This window comes from Dipteris shenzhenensis, chromosome 14 (assembly GCF_047967505.1).
Source record: "Dipteris shenzhenensis isolate YYH24624 ecotype China chromosome 14, Dip_SZ_1.0, whole genome shotgun sequence".
Taxonomy (NCBI): Eukaryota; Viridiplantae; Streptophyta; class Polypodiopsida; order Gleicheniales; family Dipteridaceae; genus Dipteris; species Dipteris shenzhenensis.
Genome location: NC_141609.1, coordinates 42,193,792 through 42,217,099, shown reverse-complemented (window position 1 = coordinate 42,217,099; position 23,308 = coordinate 42,193,792). Strand labels below are relative to the sequence as shown.

The 23,308-nt window shown below is 41.1% G+C and overlaps 3 pseudogenes; 2 read left to right on the top strand and 1 right to left on the bottom strand.

The window, feature by feature from the left end:
• Window positions 1-340: 340 nt before the first annotated feature.
• LOC147894649 (nitrate reductase [NADH] 1 pseudogene) lies at window positions 341-22,783 on the bottom strand (annotated as a pseudogene).
• LOC147894651 (uncharacterized) lies at window positions 7,852-9,436 on the top strand (annotated as a pseudogene).
• On the top strand, window positions 9,611-10,542 carry LOC147894650 (uncharacterized; annotated as a pseudogene).
• Window positions 22,784-23,308: the final 525 nt, after the last annotated feature.

Genomic DNA, 23,308 nt, shown 5'->3' with positions numbered 1-23,308 from the left:
GGATTAGAGACGAGAGCTGGCTGCAACAACAAGGTCTTGTTGTCAATAGTGTGCTCTTTGTTTTGACAAGTACCATTACTTCGTGAGAATTATCTTACATTATAATCAAATCCTATAGCTTTGCCATGGAACAGTACAGTAGTACAAGTAACAGGGAAGCGACGTCCATGCATTGACAGAAGCCACACAGTATCTTGTCTTGAGGTCATATGGATGGCCCGAGTCTTTTCCAAGATGAGGCTCGGAATGAATTAAAGAAGTCAAAACTGATAGCAGTACAGGCTGTTGTCATAGTATAGCTGATCTTCTTTCCAAGAAAAGGCTAATTGGAATGAGGACTTCAAAATTGATAGCACAGGCTTTTGTCATAGCCCATTTCTAAGAGATTAGGAAGGCAAGAAAATTGGATCATAGGAGGAGGTCCACACATAAAAGCTACAGTCTCTAAGGAGCCAACAGCCAAATGATGCCCTAATATACCTTGTGATGTACCTCCAAGACTCATCTTCAGTCTCCCTCGAAACCCCATACTATACCTTGAAGTTGGACTACTGCTCTGCCCATTTGTTTACCTTGTAGCATAGCATTATATCCTCCTCCCTCCTATTTGCAAAAACAAGAAAAATCTTTGTTGTGTCTTCAGAATCCTTCAAAATTGCCCTTATCAGTTGATATATGGGAGTTATGCATGTCCCTCGAGTCAACCGGCAAGAGACTGCGCTGCGGCTGTGTTCAAAATGATAGATTGTGTCTCATTATTACTCCAAGAACTAGCACGGTGGTCTCTCCAAGCCAACCTTGAGTTTTCATGATGTGCATGGGCATGCTGTTGATTGATAGGTGGCAAAGCTACGACAAAAGGCTGCGCAATGATAGGTGGTCAGGCTAGAGACTGCGCTGTGGTGGTGTTCAGAATGATAGAGTGTGTCTCATTATTACGCTAAGAACCAGTGCGGTGGTCTCTCCAAGCCAACCTTAAATTTTCATTATCTACATGGGTGCGCTGCCCAGTGACAAGTGGCAAAGCTGCAGCAAAAGGCTGTGTGATGACAGATGGTCAGGCCAGAGACTGCATTGCACGAAGTAGTGCAGAGATGCACGATGTAGTGCAGAGTTATTGTGTGTCCAACTCCACGGTGTTCATAATAAATAGATTGCATCTCCTTATTACACCAATGTGGCATCATGACGTCGAGAACATTTTTGGTGAGTGCACGGGTCCGTGCAAAATTCAAAAGCTCACCCAAGAGTGCATTGCGTCGTGGCCCCAAAATGGTCCCAAAAATAGTTCCGCGATTGGCTACACCCAAGCAACTGTCATCGCCCAACCTTTTCCAATAGCTTTGCCACCTATCACTGGGCAGCGCACCTATGCAGATCAGGAAAATTCAAGGTTGGCTTGGAGCGACCACCACACTGGTTCTTGGAGTTATGGCTCCGTTACCTATTTTTACGTATTACAAGTGGAGATCTATGACGATTGCCGCCGTGCTGGCAAACAGAAGGAGATCTATGATAACTACCATGCTGGTTCTTAGAGTTATATATTAGTGAACCAAGGAAAATGCATTTCCTTGTGCAACCAAGGAAAATGCAATTGAAGATATGGCCCTTGAGGGGTCCCCTCTAGGTGCAAGGGCCATATCGGCATGCCATATGTGTCCAGTGGCATCCTAGATATCATATAATGCATGTCAATATGGCCCTTGCTCCTAGAGGGGACCCCTCAAGGGCCATATCTTCAATTGCAGTTTCTAAATGTTTAATTGTATTTTTCTAGATGTATCTCCTTGCAACCACAACGGTGGGTTGTTGGAGCTATTTTAGTGCTACTTTGGTCCTAAACCAAGGAAATTGTAGTCCTACTTCACTGGTAGAGATTACATAAATGTAAAAACTCAGCAATTGTTGAGAGCCTTAGAGACCAAAATATTACATCCAGTGAGCCAAAAGATCGTTGAGAGCCTTAGAGGCCAAAAGATTACATCAAGCCATTATTGAGTGGTTATGAGCTTTGTTGAGCAAGAGGAAAGTTGTACAATTCAGCATTACCGCCAGCCCAGCTTGTTGCATTCGAATTTTTAAGGGAACCAATGGAGGAGACGATGGAGAGGCCGAAGACCATGCACATTGCCAAGACTCAAATTACGCCCCCCCCCAACAAGCGAGAGTACTTTGCTGTGAGAATCTTGAGGGCTTCGTCGACATCTAGGGGGAACCCATACATCACAGCGATATAGAGGCCCTCTGTGAGCATGTCATCCAAGCTAGTGACATGCAGATGTGGGGGGAATTGACCAAGGGAATGAAGGGTGTCCAAAAGAGCAAGCATTTCCAGTCCTACAGAGTGCAACACAATCACCTTATACGAGAAGGCAGATAACATTGGGATCACGTTGCATCGAGGTATGATAGTAGTTACAATAGGCATGGTGAAGATGAGTGGGTGAGTAGTGGAATGGATGAGCAGGGGAGCAGATGATTGATGAGAGTTGGAGGAGGGAGCATGGAGCAAAGTAGAGCAGGGGCGAAGAAGAGCTGGAGGAGGGTGTGTGGACACTACAAGGATTTTTTAAAAAACTCCTGAGCGTCGATATTATTGTCCATATTACTGTTGATAAGAAAACCTCGACATTAGCCTCCATATTACCGTCAATATTAACATCGATAAAGCATTTGTTGATGCTGATATGGCTGATACTATTGACTCTAGGAACAATTTATCGATGTTAATATCGACGCTGTCAAGGAAACCCGAAGCTGTTTCAACCTAAATATCGACGCTTTTTTGTAGGGAAAATTTTTTTAAAGGGCAAATTAGGGCTTTTTTAGCCCTAATCTGCCCTTCTATAAAAGGTCTATATTATAGTATACTGGCCATTTCATATGTTTACATTTAATTTGAGTGTAAAAGTTTCTATATTCTCTTTCAATTTGAGTATAAAATCTCATGTTCTCTATGAGTACAAAATTATATTCTCTTGCACTTTCTATATTCGACTACTCTACCCTACTGATATGTACATCATATTTACTCTAGCCTAGTCACTGCTACTATCCTCATCATTGCTCACGTCCTTCTCATCACTCTGGCCATGCTCCTCGTTGCTCCCACCAAACTCCTCATCATTGTTCCCTTTGCCTCTTGCCTCTCCAGCTTCGACATCCTCTTGGCGAGCTTGTTGCAAGTACTCATCTCCATCTTCCTGTTCAAGAAACACACGTGTCAGAGGTTAGTATATATGTAATAGTTGTTCAAATTGAGCATTTGAAGAGAAATGGTGTAGTAACTTTTTACATTAAAAAAGGGCACAAATTCCCCGCTCTAGTCGAAAAGGGCTTTCATACCGTAGTCATACGCATACGAGTACTCCTCCTCCATGCATTGACTGCCCATTTTCATTTCCTAACATTACAAGCATTTTTGTTAATTTCATTATTTACCCCTACATTCCCAAACTACATGCAGAAAGAAGTGAAAGAATAGGTACTTACAAAAGAATGATATGATCGAGCCTTCGCGCCTGAGCCCAAGTGCGATTGGCCCAATTTACTCTTCCTTGCAGCAACCGCCTGCCTCTACTGGTCATACTTCTTTGGAGCCTTGAGCTATTTCTTAATCTTCCAATCGTCATCATGGACCTAGGCAGGCTTTGACTCCTTTGCCTTTGATTTTCTGTGGATTTGGTCTTTCCGCGATTTCAAAACAGTATCCATCTTGTTCAACATCCACCTGGAGTTGAACTCCAGGTTCTCACTCGGCACTGGAAACTCCTTTCTTAGTGTCTTTGAAATGTAATCCTTTTTTTTTTGGGACTGGTGTCAAAAATCCATGACCACCTTCTTGAATTCACTTGAGCAAAGGCCATGCATACGGTTACTTACACGCTTACCTCTCTCATCCATAACTATTTCATACTCCCTATTAACTGAATAGGGGAGGGTGGTGGATGTTTGGGAGTCTGCTTGAGAACCCTCAATGGCGCTCGCTGTACCCAAGACTGAGCATCTGCATCGATGCCTCTCTCTCTCTCCCGAGTACCTCAACAAAATTTGGTGGAGCCAACACTTGCTGCCTCTCCTCTTCAAACTCCCGAAGGATTCGGTTCCTATCCTCTCGAGTAAGATGCATGAGTAGTTTTCGTGCCTCCTTCGTGCTACTACCAGTGGTAGTATCATCGATCCCTCTCTTTTGACTACCAAATGGATCCTCCACTTGCCATCCCTCACGGAGGTAGAAGAGATTTTAAGCATGAAATAGAGAGGAAAGAGAGGAAGAGGAGATGGAAAGAGAGGGAGGAGATGGAAAGAGGAAGAGAGAGAAGGGAAAGAGGAAAAGAGAGAAGGGAAAGAGAGAAGGAAAAGAGATAAGGGAAAGAGGGAAGGAAAAGAGATAAGGGAAAGAGGGAAGGAAAAAAGAGATGCAAGGAGAGTAAGGAAAGAGTAGGGAAGGAGGGAAAAAGCAGGGAAAAAGTAGGGAAAGAAGAGGGAAGGAGGGGAAAAGTAGGGAAAGAGTAGGGAAGCACTAGGGAAGGAGGGAACAGAGAGATGTAAGAAGAGTAGGGAAACAGTAGGTAATGAGGGAGAAAGTAGGGAAAAGGGTGGTAAAGGGAGAGAAGGGTAGGTTTATGCATATGCTTTAGAGGTGAATGTTTATAATGAGAAGAAGAGTTGTGTGCATATGCTTTAGAGGTTTGTCAACCACCCTTCAAAAATGTGCACACAATTCTCCTTCTCATTGTAAACATCCACCTCTAGATACATGAAATGGAAAAGGGGTAGGGGAAGGGGAAGGGGAAAGGGAAGGGGAAAGGGAAAGGGGAAGGGGAAGGGAAAAGGGGAAGGGAAAGGGAAAATGGGCACTTACCTCAAAATTTAGGTGGGGCTCTTTCTGTGAACCGTGTTCAAAAGAAAGCCTGCACAAATCACTCAACAAAAGAACCCATGAGAAGAGGAAAAGGAAGAGACGGAGAGCAAAGGGAGGAAAAGGGAGAAACAAGGAAACGGGAGATGTAGAGAAAGAGAGGAAAGGGACGAAATGTAAGAGCTTGGAAGGGGAAGAGAGGAGGGGGAAAGAAGGAGGAAAGGGGAGAGAGGGAAAAGGGAGAGAAAGGAGAGAGGGACGGAATTTAATTTTCTATATTGAAAGGAGAGAAAATAGGTAGAATCATACCTGGAACTAAGTGATTTTAAGGACCGTGCAAAGTATCATGGCCATCATGATTTTAGGAACCGCACAAAGTATCATGGCCATCAAGTCCCATTTGCATGGTCAAGAATGAACATCTCCATGTTTTTGCCCATGCTTCCTCTATGATGGTACAAAAACATGCCTCGAAGGTATTCTCACCATGCAAATGGGACCCAATGGCCATGATACTTTGCACAAGCCTCAAACTAGGTGAGTTTGAGGTTTGTGCAAAGTATCATGGCCATCGGGTCCCGTTTGCATGGTCAAGAATGAACATTTCCATGTTTTTGCCCATGCTTCCTCTATGATGGTACAAAAACATGCCTTGAAGGTATTCTCACCATGAAAACGGAACCTGATGGCCATGATACTTTGCGCGGGCATCAAATTCATCTAGTTTGAGGCCCATGCAAAATATCATGGCCATCGGGTCCCGTTTGCATGGTCAAGAATGAGCATTTTCATGTTTTTTCCCTTGCTTCCTCTATGATGGTGCAAAAACATGCCTTGAAGGTATTCTCACCATGCAAACGAGAACCAATGTCCATGATACTTTGCATGGGCCGTGTGCAAAGTATCATGGACATTAGGTCCTATTTGCATGGTGAGAATACCTTGTTGAGAGTTCACGCTCAACATCATGTGATCATATGTGCATAGCACTAACCCAATAGAGTGCTATAAAGGAAAGGGTTAGATGTCCTAACCCTAACCCTAAATGGGTTTGTGTACATTCTACATTTTCAACTAAATCTAGTGTACAATTAGTCATTTGTGGTGTGCTCTCTAGCTGTGCCCTCTCTCCTCATCTCCACTCTTCTCCTCTCCCCTCTTCATATTTTTTCATGGTATCAGAGCTCCCTTGCCTTCCACTGATTTGTGAGAGCGTGAGAGAGATCGAGAGATTGAGATATTGAGTGTTTCCATCCTTTCATTCCATTGATGAAAGAGATTTTCATCCATTTGATTGAAAGAGATTTCCATTCATTTCTTGAGATTTCCTTGTGAGGATTTCAATTCATTCTTTGAGACATTCTTATTGTGAGAGAGACAGACTTCTTCTTTCTGAGTGAGAGAGGATTTCCGTTTAGAGTTTCTTGAGAGACTATGATTGAGAGAGAGATAGTGATTTCTGTCATTGCCTGAGTGCTCCGCAAGCACCTAGCTTCAATAAGCAAGCAGGATTGCAGCTCCTGCAACTCCTACAGCGACTTCTTCCTCAAGCACTCAAGGGCGGCTCTTCACAACAGTCTTGACTCCTACGCAGTGGCGGCCACCCATTCTAAACTCCGACCACCAGCTCTAGTAACTAGGCAACTAAGGCCTCAGCAAAACGAGCAACGTCAACAGATCCTTCACAGCCTCCTTAGAGTGGCCTCTCTGTCTACAAATCTCAGAACTGACGAGACCCCGCAGCAAAGACTATCAACTACTCTACTTTGATACTAAGGTGACATCCATTGCATCGCATCTCCTACGAAGCCCAACCGTGCAACCTCCAAAAACAAGCTAAGCCAACGAGCTCTTGCGATAGGCTCAAACGCCTCTCTAATGCACGGGCTCACAATCTCCAGAGATGTAATCTTTGATGACGAATCAAAATGGAAAACCTCAAACACACTAAAGATAGATGCACCGGTTTCACAGTCATCTGTAGAAATGGTTGATGAAGAAGAGCAAGAACTGCCAGAAACACCCCAAGTAGAGCCAGAGCAGCTCAGAAGGTCTTCTAGGGAAATAGACCATCATCCATATTGATGTATGCTCAAAAAGGAAAAGCAATTCAGGTTGAAGCCACCAACTATGCTCTTATGACTACCATCATGGCTACAGAAGAGCCAGTGTACTTCGAAGACGCAGTTGGACAAGCCAGAATGGCAAACTGCTATGAATGAAGAAAGCATGGGAAAAAACATGAAAATGTTCATTCTTGACTATGCAAACGGGACCAATGGCCATGATACTTTGCATGGGTCTCAAACTAGGTGAGTTTGAGGCTGATGAAAAGTATCATGGCCATTGGGTATCATCTCCATGGGTATAATTATGCGCATGCATTTATTTTAACACCCATGCATGTTCCATGGTGAAAATCAAGGAGATATCGACTATGATTCGCATCAAATGGTTTTCGATTTGCATAAAACTCTGTGAGTACAAAGTTTATGTTCCCTTTATCAATTTTATGAGGTAGATTAATATTGCTTTGATCATCAAAGCATGCCTGTGTGTTTGATAGACTTGCATTTTTTCAACGTTAATATTGACGGAAATATCGACTCTGTGACATTTTCTAGACAGCTTATCACCGGAAATATAAATGGAACAGAGAATTGGAAGGACTTTTGCCATTATGCATGCCTCTTTTGCATATCTTGTCATCATTCATGGACTATGCAATAAAATAGAGATGTTATAGGCAAGTGTTCTTTGTATAGATGTCTTCAAGCTCATCGGAATCCGAAGAAGAGACTAGTAGATCAAGTCTTTATCAACGGGTATTGTGTGATTGTGCATGATGCAAAGGACAGATAAGGAGATTACACACCATATCAATCACACACATAAAGAGATTTGGTCGCTTCCAACCTTTACCTAAGGTTGAGTTGGTGGAAGGAAGTTTGAGAGCACATGCATTGTATAATCGTCCTCATGAGACAATGTTCACCCAAGGATATCAAAATGCTCTAAGGGAGGATCGGGAGACAGAAGTGAAACAAAATACAAGCATTGAAGAGGAGGATGCACTGATTCAGGATGAAATTATGCAAGAAATGATAAATACTTACTTTGATGCTCCTTCACCCCAAGATGAAAGAGATGAAGATGTCCCAGAGATTGGGGAGGCTAACATGAGTCATGAAGAGGAAAGCTTACGACGTGAAGCAAGCACCATGTTATATGAATGGGCAAGAAAATCGCATCTTGCAACAATTCTTTTTATTTTAAATTTACAAGCAACCTATGGATGGTCAGACACTAGCATTTCGTCCCTATTTTGGTAAGAGTTTTGATGTACTTCGAGTAGTGTCTCACTGCATGTACTTTCAATTTACATGGCTTTAAATTCATTGAATGGATCGATGTTTCAGGCTCGTTTTAGGTTACTTAAAATACTACTTCCAAAAGGCAACACAATTCTCGACTCAAGAATGGACGCAAAGAAAATGCTTACATCATTCAGAATGGATTACAAGTCAATTCATGTGTGTCCCAATGATTGCATCCTTTACAGAGGAACATATGAGCACTCTACAACTGAGCTACAACTTGTCCCCAATGTGGTGCATCTCAATACCGGCAAGACACACAAGGACAAAATATTCTAGGAAAGGTCCTACGACACATGCCCATCTTAACACGCATCTCACGTCTATTTCATTGTGGATCATTAGCTAGACTTATGTGGCATGCCTACAACCGCCGCTCCACAGATGGAACCTTAAGGATACCTCTAGATGGAAAGACTTGAAGGAAGGTTATAGAAAAGAAGTGACCAAAGTTTGGGCTTGAGCCTGGGCATTTGCGTCTTGGATTGGCTGTGGATGGTGTTAATCCATTTGGACATCAATCCACATCATGGTCAATGTGGCCAGTAGTACTCACAATCTACAACATTCCTCCTTGGATGACCATAAAGAAAGGGCATTTGATGTTGGCACTCATTGTGTTAGGCAGGCAAGCACAAGGTGAAGAACATGGATGTGTATGTAGCCCCCTTGGTAGATGAGTTGCAAATTTTATGGAGTGGCATGCATGTCTATGACATTTCAAAGCCTTTCGGTTAATCCCATTTTCAAGTAAAAGGCATTCTAATGTGGACCATGCATGATTATCTCAGATTGCATGATTTCTCAGGTACAAAATGTCAAGAGTCCTCCCGACTCACCAAAGTCGATTTGTGATTGTTTGTTTTGTGATTGATGGTGTTCTTCTTTCACTTATCAAGACTATTTTCTTTGTCCCATAATTTTAATAGGTCTCCAAGTATCCGGATACAATGCATGTCCCCTTTGTGGAGATAGTTTGTGCAGTCGGTACTCAAAAAATCTTTCAAAGATGGTATATAAGAAGCACAGGTGGTTTCTTCCTATGGTCCATCCATATCGAGTCGATCCATCTTTTGGGGAGGTTGAACTAGCTCCTATTCCTCCAGTCAAGAGATCCGGTGATTGGGAGCGACTTTGGCATGATCCAGAAGTCGAAACACCTACACTTGGCATGCAATGTCTATCCATATTTTAATCTCTTCCTTATTAGAGGCATCATAAAGTGACATATCTACTACACCCAATGCATATATTCAAAAATGTGTCAAAAATTTTGTCGAAACATTTGATTCGGGATAGAGATACTCTAAAAGCATGAGAGGACTTGAAACTGATGAAAACAAAAGACCCTTCTGGCCAAAACAAAACCATGCCCGACAAGGGGATTTTACCAAAGGAACCATGGGTATTGACAAAAGCAGAGGAGGCCTGAGTGAAGAGTGTTATCGCGGGTATGAAAACCCCAACCGGGTACATGCATAACTTAAAGGATGCCTTTACTTTGAATGGAAAACGAAGTGGTCTAAAGTCGCATGATTGGCACAAAATGGTACATGTAACCTTATTTCCATGCACTTGCAGATTTGGAAACATTTTTGAACTCTTGTTTCAATTCTGCTAACACATGATTGTTACTGTAGTAAGTACTTCCAATTGCTTTGCAGCGGGGATGTAGTACTAAAGATGCATTAAATGCCATCAACAAGATCAATGTATTTGTGAGGCATGTCAATGGGTTTGCTAATGCATGTCTAATTTCCCTTCTCATTGCAAAAGTAAGTTACATTGCTTACCAATGGTTACCATGCAGGGATGATATTATCAAAAGAAATCAAGAAGTCTTCCATTTCAAAATTGAGAATTATGTATTTGTGAGGCATGTCAATGGGTTTGCTAATGCATGTCTAATTTCCCTTCTCATTGCAAAAGTAAGTTACATTGCTTACCAATGGTTACCATGCAAGGATGATATCATCAAAAGAAATCAAGAAGCCTTCCATTTCAAAATTGAGAATTATCGCCATTGAAGCTGTATGTTTGATTGAAAATACATTTCCAACAAGTATCATGGACATCCAATTGCATCTACTTGTGCACTTGGTCCATGAAGTGGCATATGCAGGCATTTTACATAGCCAATAGATGTTTTCCTTGGAACAGTTTATGAAGGTGTTGAAAGGGTATGTAAGACAAAAAGCTAGACCAGAGGGAAGCATGGCAAAAGGATGGTTGGTGCAAGAGTCAATGTTTTACATTACAAAGTTTCTTGTACAACTCATGCCAAACATACCTCGACTTTAGGATGATAGGGATGACCCCCGGGTTGTAGGAGAGATTGGACAAGGGAAGGGAAAGCAAAATAAAATGAGTGTCTCCTTGTGACTCAATGTCAACACCTTTTGTCTTTAGAATTGTGGAGAAATGGAGAAATTGATCAAACAATATGAAGAAGGATAGAAAAGCATGGCGAAGGGCCAATAGAGGTAAGGATTATTCCCCAGAGTTAGCGGAAATGGCTACTAAATGCACCATTGATTGGATAGAAGACACTCTTGAAGATGCCAATCGAAGAGGGGAGATTGTGATAGATACAGAGAAGGAATTTGCATGAGGTTGTGATCTAAAGGTATATAATCATGTTGCTTTTATTTAAATTCATTTATAATATATATATATATATATTAACCAGGAGAATCCATTACCTTTATAGAACCGTTCGTTCAATGTAATATGGGCATATGGTAATCACTATGTATAGAGTAGAGAAAATTGAAGACACTCTTGAAGATGCCAATCGAAGAGGGGAGATTGTGACAGATACAGAGAAGGAATTTGCATGAGGTTGTGATCTAAATTTATATAATCATGTTGCTTTTATTTAAATTCATTTATAAAATTTTTGTATATATTAACTAGGAGAATCCATTACCTTTATAGAACCGTTCGTTCAATGCAATATGGGCATATGGTAATCACTATGTACAGAGTAGAGAAAATTGATGTAAGTCACAACACGTTTGATCGAGGAGTCATGGCCAACTTTTCACAAGATTGTAGAGTAAGTGCGAGGGATACAAATCTCAAGAGAAATGGATTATGTTGGAATCATACAAGATATTTTGCAAGTGAATTTTAGAAATTTTCAAGTATATATATTTGATGTGAAATGGTTCAATATCATCTGCAGAGGTGCTCAAGCTACAGTCAGAAAGGATACAAGTGGGTTTTTTTCCATTGACTCAACAAAAATTTGGGACTCCCTTACTAACACACTCATGCTATACATGCACTGCGATCAAGTAAGCACTTTTCTTATATTGATATTCTTTGTCCTTCCACTTCATAAAGCTTGCATGAACATATCATGGATTTTTGTCTTAGGTGGTGTTTCAACTTGATCGAGTGGACAACCAGTGGTGGTTTGTGATTCAAGTTGCACCTAGGAACCGACATGTCTTTCAAGATGTGGAAATAGAGAATAAAATGGAAGATCAACAAATAGATGGGTTGGAAGCTAGCACTTCCGAGATAACCCATCTACTAGAGTTTTGGAATGTGAAGATAGCTCGAGTTCCTCAGACGGTTTCTCAGACACTGAATTTGGGGACTTCAATCTACATGCTAAAGATATGCGAGACCTGGCCACAGATGATCGAGAGGATGAGAATCATACTCATGATGGAGATTCCAGTGTGGCTTCGATTGATTAAAGGATGAAGATCAAAACTGATACAATATATTTTTATTTGTTAATGGATTTCATTATTGAAAGGTGTTTGGTTAAATTCACCATGCTAATGTGTTGGATAGTTAATGCTAATGTACTTGCAAAATTTTTTATGCTTTTATTGACGCTGTGTATTTTTCAAAGAGCTTTCCAACACTTCTATCGACGCGTATATCAACGCTTTCTTCAAAACTTAATGCTTATATGGATGGTAATAGCGATGGTAATATTGATGATAATATCAACGTCTTGCTATCTCTCTGCTTATATCGACGGACATCATTTTCAATGCAAAATGAAGTAAAAAGCATCGATGAACAACGTCGAAAAAGAGGCTAATGGTAACATCGTCACTCTAGCAATGACTTCTACACTTAGGCTACCTCACCTTTTCTTGCATTCTCTTGAATCGAGAAGATCATGCATTGCTTCTACTCTATGTTCAACCCATTGGAGCCACGTTGGTCCTTCTGATTGACAGCATCTTTTGACATTGTGCACCCAAGCCATTTCTCCTTTGTTTTAGGGGACACCAACATAGCTAATGTCACCCTCTTTGCATCTAGTTGATCTAAGCAGTGTACCCCTTTCGCTTTCCTGTAGGCCATTTCTCAAGTTAGAAAGCCTCCCCTCTTGGGTGTGCATCTCCTGAGGTGTTGGTAGGATTGTTACTCTACAAACTTTAGGGTGCATGCTAAAGTTGTGAAAACTCGAGATTGGTATTCACTTGAATGGCCTGATTTTGTTGCCTTGAATGCTCCCACCAATCATGAAACCACAGCTCATGTTCTTCGCTCCGATAGCAATGATCGAATGCGTGCATCTGCAATAATTGCTTCCTGCTACTGCTCTGCAATTATTCTTCTTTCTTCTCGTTGTTTCTTCCTTTGCAAAAAAGTGTCTTCCGTTGATGTTTCTATACTGTCTCATTGCTTTCCTTGACCGGCAATCTGTTTCTTATGCCTTGACCAGGCTTTTCAGCTTTCCTGTCTCGTAGCCTCTGTCTGCTTCTCTTCTTGCAAGCCATGGCGAGCTACATGTTTACATTGATGCCATGGCCACAGCCAGTCCATAATAGACCCAGAGAAGCTAGCTTGTGAGGTGAGCAAAGAATAGAAGACAACTTACCTGAAAGAAGACCAAAGTTTGTGGAAGGTCACGTCAAGGTGCGTGTGGGTTGCAAGGCATTTGCAAGGCGAGGGCAGGTTGCAAGTACTTAATATTCAAAGATTTGATGGGCGAGAGGTGTAAAAATTCAAAATTCATGGGAGTAGCAAAATTTCAACCGTCGGGTTTTCCCCCTCCGACGATACACGTCAACAGAATTGGATATCCCAAACAAGTGCAATGTGGCCTAAAATGCTTGAAAACACTAATAGGCCAAAGGTCACACTATCATCTTTGATGTCATGTGTTATGAAATGCAATGACCTTTGGCATTCTTATCAGCCATATAGTAAAGCAAGTGCATGGAAAAAGAAACAATTCAAAGTTGTAAATAGTGTTGGATTATTAAAAGATCTTTGCACATGCACAAATTGTGTATTTTCAACTTCTTTCATTTTAGGGCGAATCTAGATACCAATATCAACAACTATCATTGTTTTAAGACTACCATGTAGTAGTCCCACTAGTTTGGATTCCAAATTTTCAATTCGATTTGGTTTTCAACAAATCAAAAATAATAATGGAGCGTGCCCTCAAATGGTTGTGCATCACTTTAACACTATTACGAAAAATATATTTTTGATATATATCTTGCTTTGGACATTATTATTTTAGTCAAGTGTGACTATGGCAAAGTACTCCATAGGAGCGCACCGGATGCGGCAGGGGTCCTAGTGGATACTTTGTGTGGTTAGTTGGGGATGCCTGACTAACTTGTGTTTTGCCATGCTAGATAGTCGGTATTGTGGGTGATTCCATGTTAATACTGATGTCGCTAGTGTTATTGGTGTTGTGCTTGATTATTGTGCTTTGAGCACGGTTATGTTGGGATCGGTTGATTTAGTGATTCGTTCAATCGATTATTAATAACTAATCTAATTAGCGGCTTGAGTACAGGTGATGGAACTCATAGCGAGGATTAGAGTAAGTGTGAGGGTACCGATCGAGGTGTCGCACAGCGCATTATATATGGCCATGGGCCAATTTTGTATTTGTTTTATTATTGCAAGTTTGAGCAATATATTTCGTTGAGGACATAATTCATTTTGGGACCTAAAATGGCTATATAAAGCAAATCCCTCATTTTTGGATGAGAGGGATAATTTTGGCTCCTTGGTGCTTTTATGAAATATCATAAATATTCTAGATGAGGAAGCGTGAGCCACTCATCTAGGGGGGGAGATTGTACCCAATCTGCTGTCGCTTTCGTGGTGTGATTGTGTTCTTCTTCTCCAATTGATTAAGTGGTGAATTTGTGTGTGAAAAGAAATACCTTTTGGTTTCAGTGGTATCAGAGGAGTATCAGAGCCAGGACTACGCTCTTGTGAAAGAAGAAGGCTACCTCGTGGCTCGTGTGAGAAGTTTATAAGAAGTTTCTTTTGTTAAGAACGAAGAAGAGAAAGCCCACGGAAAGAAGGGAAAATTTTGAGGCTCTTACCATGGTCATCTTGTTGCAAAAGGGAGCGGGCACAGCAATAGAGAAGTTTTGAAAAAAAAATCCAGCACCATTGTTTGCGCAATCAACCTTGGCCATTGTGCCTTGACAGCCGACGCGGAATTGGGCAGTCAAAACTCCACTATCTCTAAAGTTCAAAGTTAGGCTCTCAACAAAGCTCTGCACAATCGCGGCAATTGCGAGCACAGCGTGACAGCGCCCCACCTGCAGATTTTACACTCCTGAAATTTGTGCGTGCCTCAGCCTCTGTCATCACGAAGAGCAACCCGCACTGGTCCTGCAGTTTCCATAGCACCGCCCTTGGGGGAAAGAGGCCTCTGCAAAGGTCTGGGTTTAAAAAATCCGCCATCGCCAATCATCTTTGAAGCCATGCAACCAGTCGCCATGACCTTGACTAGTGGACTCTGTGCCAGCCTACATCCATGCCTTCAAGTCGCTACAATAACTTGGCTAGCGTGCTGCCTGCCTGCAAACTGCAACAATAAGGATTCTGCGGCATTGCTTTGCTTCTGCCTCGATGAGCAATGAAGGCTAGCCGCCTAGAGACCTTGGGAGTCTCTTTCACTCTGCCCGCATGCAGACCCAAGCAGTCCCCAATATCAAGGCAACCTCTGCTGTGCACTCGTGACAGCCCGCTAACTGTGCGAGCTTCGAAATCACCTCCAAGCCTCGGACCGTGCGCCCACCTGCAGAAGAGCATTCCCAACATCAAGAAAGCCTCTGGCCCTCGGGCCTCTGTCAGCGTAGACAGCGGAAGACTCTGCGCCGCCGCCCTTGGGGAAGCAACCTCTGCAAAGCAGCCGCCATCATCTGAAGACCTACAAATGCCAGCCCCTGCACATGTCTCCTCGGTTTAGGGACTCTACCATCGCACGATGTAGGCATACAGCAGCCTTAGAGAGTACTTGTAGAATCTTTTATTAAGTCAAAGGAATCCTTTGACTTCATACAAAGGATCCCAAGGTTCAAAAAAACAAACTTTCCTTTTGGCGATTTGCAACACAAAGTGCGGGGCTACTCCACCGACCAGCAAAGGCATTTAAAAAGAAAGAGAGCAAAGCAAAATCTGAAGAAGCTCGAATCAAGAAGGCGATTGGAACCACAAAATCACCGTGCAATTGATTGGAGATTGGTCGAGCGCATAGATGACTACGAGTGACATCATCGGTCACATCTCTCCCACTCTAGTCCTTTCTACCTCCAATCAAAGAGCGAGATAAGTGATTTCTTTTTGCTTTATATTTCATACACTTAGTATCTTCTGCCATTCGTTGTCTTACCATACACTTCAATCACATCTTTATTTCATCCGTTTAATTCTCATACACTTAATACCTTTATTCTTTCCTCCGTTCCACTTTATTTGTACTTATCGCATTATCATGGTGCATCAGCCACAACCACCCATGCTCTAAGAGCAGCTAGACGCACTTCAAGCACAGTTGGCCGATGAGCGTGAGCATAGGGAGAGATTGGAAAAGAAAATCAATGGTAAGAAAATGAAGAGACATTCATCTGATGATGAGTCATCCGACGATGATTCCGACAATGATACTATTATCAGGACAGTCAAGGCCACACTGAGAGCACAAAATTCGAGGAAGAAGAGTAAGATAAGTAGAAAAGCTTTCTCATTCCAAAATTTTGATGGAAAGAAAGAAGCACGCACTATCTTGTCTTGGATCAGTCAACTAGATGATTATTTTTCAGGGGAGAAATTCTCTAAAAAAGATAAGATTAAATGTGATGTAAATCATTTAGTAGAGAGTGCTGCACTTTGGTGGAACATCACTAAGCACAGTAAAGGCGACCAAAATTTTGGAAGTCTTTTCAAAAGCTCATCAAGAGAGATTTACTTCCCTCACATTTCAAAGCAAAAGCTAGACAACAATGGGATACTTTCAGGCAGTTCGATAAGGAAACGATCTCCACATATACTGATAGATTTTGGCAAATGTTGATCCAATTACAATCCTTAGAGAAAGTTAATGAGCGAGATTAACGCAGGAAGTATGTGGCAAGTCTAAAGTCTAAGTTGAGAGCCGAGATTAACATGTTTCATCCTCGCTCACTGAGCTCAGCAATTTCTCTTGCAATGAATTGTGAAAGGAAGAATGGGATTTCAAAAGAAGGGAAAGATTCAGAACGGCGTGTACCCTTCCATAAGAAAAATAGATTTGATAAAAAGCCATTCTTTAAATCTAAAAATGGTTTTGTTCCACAGAAGACAGATTCTTCTTCGAAGCCAAACGGTGGAAATTTTCCAAAGAAAGAAATAAGGTGTTTCAAGTGCAACAAGGTGGGACACATAGCCACTGAGTGTCCTGAAAGAAAGAAGACCCCGACGGCGAAAGTGCACATGATTGACGACGAAGCAGCCAAGCAAGAGGGATGTAAGTATAATTGTCATGCTCTCCTAAAGATGAAAGGTTTCATTAATGGCAAAGAGGTTGCTATTCTGCATAATGATGATAGTACTCATGATTTCATTTCAGAAAGAACCTTAGCAAAGCTAAACCTAGAGTCTTTCCCATCTAACTATAAGGTCAAAGCTGCTTTTACCAAAACAAAGTACAATTGTACTAGAGAAGTCAAGAATCTTGAAATCTCAATCAAACCTTACAAGGATACACGAGACTTTCTAGTGGCACCCCTATAGGGAGTGGACATCATCTTAGGAATCCCATGGAGACATCAATACAATCCTAAGATAGACTACGATTCACATCAGATGTGGATTGAAAAGGATAGACAAGAAATATGTCTAACAAGCTCAATGAAACCTGAGAGCAGTCCTTTACCCAACCACACACAAGCCAAAAGAGCAATTAGAAAATGTGAGAAGACATATCTGATTTTGGTGAATATGGTGATGGCTACTCAACCAAACACTAAGCCTACGCACCAAAAGTTTCTTTCTCAATTTTCTGATTGTTTCTTAGAAGATTTACTGCCTGGACTACCATGTTCTCAACCTGAAGATCATAGGATAGAAATCCTTCCGGGCAATACTCCACCTTGCAAAGCTCCTTATAGAGTCAATCAACTAGAACAAAAGGAAATTCAAAAGCAAGTGGAGGAACTGATAGAGAGAGGATTGATAAGACACAGCAGTTCTCCTTATGGAGCACCTGTCTTATTAGTCAAAAAGAAAAATGGAACCTATCGAATGTGCATAGACTATCGTGCACTGAACAAAATCACAGTGAAGAACATATATCCAATCCTTAGGATTGATGATCTTTTGGACAAATTGAAAGGGGCCAAGGTCTTCAATAAGATAGATCTCGAATCCACCTATCATTAAGTTCGTATGGTAGAGGAGGATATATACAAGACTGCCTTTAGAACTCAAACGGGACATTATGAGTTCCTAGTTATGCCTTTTGGGCTAACTAATGCTCCAGCTACTTTTGGTAGAATGATGAACCGAATCTTTCTTAAACACCAAGATTGTGTGGTAGCATTTTTCGATGATATTCTAGTGTTTAGCAAAGATGTTGAGGAGTATAAAGAACTTCTGAAGCTAGTCTTTTTACTCTTGAAAGAAAATCAATTGTACATAAATCCTGAAAAGAGTAGTTTCTTTCAAGATAAGATAGAGTATTTGGGTCACATTGTATCCGTCGATGGGATTCGAGTATCCCATCGAGTAAATCCAAAGAAGATTGAGTGCATAATCACATGGCCTAAACCCCAAGCTATACATGAATTAAGATCATTCTTGGGATTGTGTAGCTTTTACAGAAAGTTTGTTAAGAATTTCGCATACATTGCACATCCATTGACAGACCCTCTTAGGAAAGCTAAGCATTTCTTATGGACCAAGCATCAAGATAAATCTTTTACAGCTTTGAAAGAAGCTCTCACACAAGCTCCTATGTTGCAACTACCTGATTTCTCTAGACCATTCTTTGTAGTTGTAACTGATGCTAGTGGATATGGAATTGGAGCCGTACTTATGCAAGATGGACATCCAATAGCATATGAGAGCCAAAAATTAAAACCAGCAAAATGCAATTATAGCACATATGATAAAGAATTAACCGCTCTTGTGCATGCTTTATGAATGTGGAAACATTACTTGATGGGATCTGAGTTTCTTATCAAAACCAATCAGCAAAGTATCAAGCATTTGTTGACTCAACCACTTATATCCGATAGGCATATCAATTGGGCATCATTTATACAGAGTTTTCAACCCATGATTCAGTATCAACCTAGAAAAGAGAATGTAGTTGCTGATGCTCTTAGTAGAAAGCCAAGTATTAATCACATCACTCTTGTAGAGACCCAGCCTTTTGAAGATATGAAGAATTCTTATCAAGGGGATCCAGACTTATCTGACATGTGGAACAAATTAGAGAATAACAATTGGAATCCTATGTTGGATTATTCATGCAATGATGGATACTTCTTTTATCCAAAAAAATTATGCATCACTCGACCCTTTAGACAAATTGTAATGGAGGAAATGCACCAACCACCATATATGGGACATAGGGGAGTGACTGCCGCTTTACAAGTGATAGCAAGAGAATTTCATTGGCCTACTATAAGAAAATATGTGGCTAAATTTGTAGCCGAATGCATCACTTGACAGAAGATCAAGAGTTACAAAGGAAAGACCCCAGGATTGTTAATGCCTTTGCCTATTCCTACGCAACCTTGGGAACAAATATCTATGGATTTCATAACACGTTTTCCTACTACAGCGAATCAAAATGATATGATTTGGATGATAATAGATCGCTTTAGTAAGCAAGCTTATTTCATCACATGCAAGAAGACTTTAACAGCTCAGCAAGCTACACATTTATTCATCAAGCATATCTTTGTTCATCATGGCTTGCCAAAGATTATAGTGTCTGATGGAGATTCGAAGTTTTGCAGTAATTTCTGGACTGCATTATTTCATAATCTAGGCACTAAGTTAGACTTCTCATCAGCTTTTCATCCAGAATCGAATGGACAAACTGAGGTTACAAAAACAGTACTATTTTGGATATGATAAAAGCTTATGCGGGAAGTCAACCAAAGACTTGGGACAAATACATTCATCTCTTATAGTTTGCTTATAATAATACTCCTCATTTTGCAACTGGAAGAGCACCCTTTGAGATTATCTATGGGAAGGTTTTACCTATTCCTATCACACAATTAACCCATAGAGTGGAGGCAGCAGATGCATTTACCCATGACTATCAAAATATTCTCAAAGAGGTTCGAGAAGCCATTGCAATTGCTCAAGAGAAGTACACAAAACAAGCTAATAAGAAACAAAAACACATGCTTTTTAAGGAAGGTGATTATGTACTTCTTTGGATTGAGAAAAGAAGATTGAAGAGTGTTGAGAAATGGCCAGTAATCAAGATGTCCCCACGTTTTTATGGACCATTCAAGGTGATTCAAAAAATCAATGATCTACCTTATAGGCTTGAATTACCTGATAATTGGAAAATACATAATGCTTTCCATATCAGCCTCTTAAAGCCCTTCAAAGGACCTTTACGTATTCATCCTGTCTATGAAGAGCCTCCATTGATTGTTGATGAAGAAGAAATTCTAGAACCTGAATGCATTATTGATCATCAATAAACCTCGACCCGAAAAGGAAATGTCTATATTAAATACTTGCTCAAATTTAAGAATCATCCAAGAGATGATGCTCAGTGGATGCCTGAGCGGTTCTTTCGAACTTTTCAAGACCTCATTAGTTCCTATAATCAAACATGCAACTGAGGTCAGTTGCAATCGAAGCAAGAGGGATGTTACGAAAAATATATTTATGATATATATCTTGCTTTGGACATTATTATTTTAGTCAAGTGTGACTATGGCAAAGTACTCCATAGGAGTGCGCGGCGGGGGTCCTAGTGGATACTTTGTGTGGTTAGTTGGGGACGCCTGACTAGCTTGTGTTTTGCCATGCTAGATAGTCGGTATTGTGGGTGATTCCATGTTAATACTGATGTCGCTAGTGTTATTGGTGTTGTGCTTGATTATTGTGCTTTGAGCGCGGTTATGTTGGGATCGATTGATTCGGTGATTCGTTCAATCAATTGTTAATAACTAATGTAATTGGCGGCTTGAGTACAGGTGATGGAACTCATAGCGAGGATTGGAGTTAGTGCGAGGGTACCGATCGAGGTGTCGCACAGCGCATTATATATGGCCATGGGCCAATTTTGTATTTGTTTTATTATTGCAAGTTTGAGCAATATATTTTGTTGAGGACATAATTCATTTTGGGACCTAAGATGGCTATGTAAAGCAAATCCCTCATTTTCGGATGAGAGGGATAATTTTGGCTCCTTGGTGCTTTTATGAAATATCATAAATACTCTAGATGAGGAAGCGTGAGCCACTCATCTAGGAGGGGGAGATTGTACCCAGTCTACTGTCACTTTCGTGGTGTGATTGTGTTTTTCTTCTCCAATTGATTAAGTGGTGAATTTGTGTGAAAAGAAATACCTTTTGGTTTCAAGCACAACATTGGAGGCCCGTTAACCCATACCTAACGTTCTCATTTAGGTGTGTCCTTGGGTTAAGGAGAATCTCGCATAGTGTGCTTTTGAATTATTACTTGGTTGCATGTATGTACAAAACAAAATTTTGATGTTTTTATAAATGAATTTCTATATTCTATAGTCTTCAAGATGCATGCTTCACATGCAACATAGCACTTGTAATGCTTTAACAATCTTGTTCCATATCCTATTCCATAATTTTTTGATTTCATGTTCAAGTTTGGAATGTGCACTACAACTTGAAGACAAAGTTTGCCAAATTCTATTGAGCAATGCCTAAGTTATGGGTCATGCAAGATACCTATATACAAAAAATTCCCTAAACCTCACCCAAAATGGCTACACCCAAGCAAACAATGACCCCCTCCTGCCAGCCTAACACATTTCTTCATGTATCCTAGCTTCCCCTCCACTATAAACTAGCTCTTTCTATGTATTCAATGTGCCCCAATTGCCCTTTCAATTCCACAACTCCCCCATAGCTAGAGAGCCCAGATGTTGAGACATCATCCCTCTTGTAGGGAAATTGGGGTGCTCCCTTAGACCTTGATCAGCAATTCAAAGTACCCTGCATCATCATTCGAGCTCACAAGTGTGTAGGCTCACATGTACAGCTTCCCTTTGATCGTTGTTGATAGAAATATGTGCCTCCCCACAGGTAGACCCAGTATATGGTCCTTGCTAGGGTAGGGAGAATCGAAACAGCCTTACGTCATGGCTGAGAATCTGTTTGTTGGTCAGCTTGCACTTGATATTCTACTTCGAATTGAGTCCAATAGGTCTGGTTGGGCACAACTTGCTGATGGAAAAGAGTGAGGGCTAAAGCACTCCGAAAGCTTGGCTTCCTCCATACAGGGAGTTCTCCGCGGTTGATTCTGTGGACATGATTAATAATGTTGTGAGTTCTTTGATCTTGTAGTCTTTCAACATGGCTTTTACTTTCACTGAATAAATCAACATTCTATTCCGGCATTGATCAAAATATTGTCCGTCCCACCAAGATGATCCTTCAAGGACTTTGTGTAGTCATAAACGTTGTTATGGATGACAATCCAAGGAGATTCTCTCGTATTGTGCTTTCTTAGTTCTGTTGGTGTTATGTGGCAGACACCTCAATCCAATCCGAGACTAGAAAAGCTCTTGGGTAAATTGGGCACAAGCTATTTTAACTCATTTCTAGGAGCCATCATCCTCCTGTTTGGTTTCCAGGATGGGTGGGACGCTCAAACACAAAGCCAAAGCCACCTTCTTTAGGTTTGTACGGAATCACTTTCATCATCAGAAACCAGAAGTTATTCATCATACCATGCAAACCGAAAGGAAGAAAAAATTTAGAGTCATATTTTTCCTGATGGATTCTAGAGTCAATGGACAAGCCCGCAAATGATTGATGGAGCAAAAGTAATTTATTCATCACGTTCTAGGTAAGCTTCTACGTTGAGTATTCATGGACGCATCCCAAGCCTACATCCCAAGCCTACACTGTCAATTCTATGACTGCATCACTTCCACATCCAGCTCCCAGAAACACCAGCACCAATGTTTCCCGTACTTTGTCGGCTTTTCTAGATAGCCAATTTTGCACAACATCTAGCTTTCACTACCATTGATCGTCACCTCAACCCTCATGACCTTTCTCCCACCACTTGCATTTCCACACATGAATCAGGCAATGTGAGAAACCAATGGATCAGTTCAATGGATAACTGATTTTAGTGTGCAAGACTCAACCACGATGCCAATTCATTCTTTCTCTCTGAAGGCTGGACCACATCTTGCATTAGGAAAAATGAGAGGTCATTTCGAGGCATTAGGAAAAATGAGAGGTCATTTCGAGGTCAGGGATATGCACAAAACAGTCACATCCAAAAACTCTGAAATGTGCAGCTGAAGGTTTCTTACCAGAAAAGGCTTGTAGTGGAGTCATCCCGTTCACAGCCTTCGTGTAGCTACGATTGAGGATGTAAACTGCAGTGTTACATGCTTCAGCCCAGAAAGTCTTTGGCAAATCTTTCCCTTTCATCATACTCCGGCCCATTTCGCAGATGACGCGCATCTTGCGTTCTGCTACTCCATTTTGCTATGATGTATGTGGCGGGGGTTTCTACCTCTTGATTCCGTGACTTTTGCAGTAACTTTCGAATTTAGTTGATGTGAACTCTCCACCTCTGTCTGATCTTAGCTTCT